Source organism: Mandrillus leucophaeus, unplaced genomic scaffold (assembly GCF_000951045.1).
Source record: "Mandrillus leucophaeus isolate KB7577 unplaced genomic scaffold, Mleu.le_1.0 Scaffold22, whole genome shotgun sequence".
Lineage (NCBI taxonomy): Eukaryota > Metazoa > Chordata > Mammalia > Primates > Cercopithecidae > Mandrillus > Mandrillus leucophaeus.
Window position 1 is genome coordinate 1383294 of NW_012102254.1, and position 1477 is coordinate 1384770.

The window sequence follows — 1477 nt, forward strand, 5'->3', positions numbered from 1 at the left end:
CAAGCTCCACCTCCCGGGTTCACGCCATTCTCCTGCCTCAGCCTCCTGAGTAGCTGGGACTACAGGCGTCTGCCACCACGCCTGGCTAATTTTTTTGTATTTGTAGTAGAGACAGGGTTTCACCCTGCTAGCTGGGATGGTCTCTATCTCCTGACCTTGTGATCTGCCCACCTTGGCCTCCCAAAGTGCTGGGATTACAGGCGTGAGCCACCGCACCCAGCCGAAATCACATTTCTTAAATGCTTTGTTCTTTCAGACTGGTTAAAGGCTAGGCACCAAATTGTTACATATGGTGAGTGAAGAGGACCACAATATCTGTGGTCAAGGAGCTTTGTTCTAATAGGAGATGCAGAAATTAGTAGAATAATTCAACAATAAGTATCAAATTACTACTATGAGTGCACTGGATGGAAATACAAGAAAAATAAAAATAAAAATTATCACCGTGAGCCGGGCGTGGTGGCTCACGCCTGTAATCCCAGCACCTTGGGAGGCTGAGGCAGGTGGATCACGAAGTCAGGAGATCAAGACCATCCTGGTTAACACGGTGAAACCCCATCTCTACTAAAAATACAAAAAAAGATTTAGCCAGGTGTGGTGGCAGGCGCCTGTAGTCCCAGTTACTGGGGAGGCTGAGGCAGGAGAATGGTGTGAACCCGGGAGGCGGAGCTTGCAGTGAGCCGAGATCGCGCCACTGCACTTCCAGCCTGGGAGACAGGGCGAGGCTCCGTCTCAAAAAAAAAAAAATTATCACCGTGAGGAGTGCTGCATAGGAGAGTTGGTAGACTCAGTCCTCAGCCTCTCTTCCATCTATGCTCCTTCCCCAGTGATCTCATTCAACCTCTTTGCCTTAGGACCTCCCATACACTGATGACTTCCAGGTTTTTGTTTCTAATCCTACCAAATTTCCTATACTTCACACTCAGTATATTCAGTTATCTATTCAATACCTCCATTTGGATGTCATATTGGCACTCAAATTTAACATGTCTTAAATAAAACAAAATTATCAACTTTACCTCCAAACCTGCCACTCCCCCAGTATTTCCCAGCTCAATACCACTATCTCTCTCCATTTATTCAAGCCAAAAATTCACAAGTTTGGCCAGGCATGGTGGCTAACACCTGTAATCTCAGCACTTTGGGAGGCCAAGGTGGGCAGATCACCTGAGGTCAAGAGTTCAAGACTAGCCTGGCCAAGATAGCAAAACCCTGTCTCTACTAAAAATACAAAAATTAACTGGGCATGGTGGCGGTCACCTGTAATCCCAGCTACTTGGGAGGCTGAGGCAGGAGAATTGCTTGAACCCAGGAGGTTGCAGTGAGCCAAGATTGTGCCACTGCACTCCAGCCTGGGTGACAGAGCAAGACTCCATCTCAAAAAAAAAAAAAAAAAAAAGAATGACTCACCCTGCCACCATTTCTTGAGCTGTTTGGTGAGCAAAGGTGCCTACTGCTTTGTCTGGTATGATTTGAG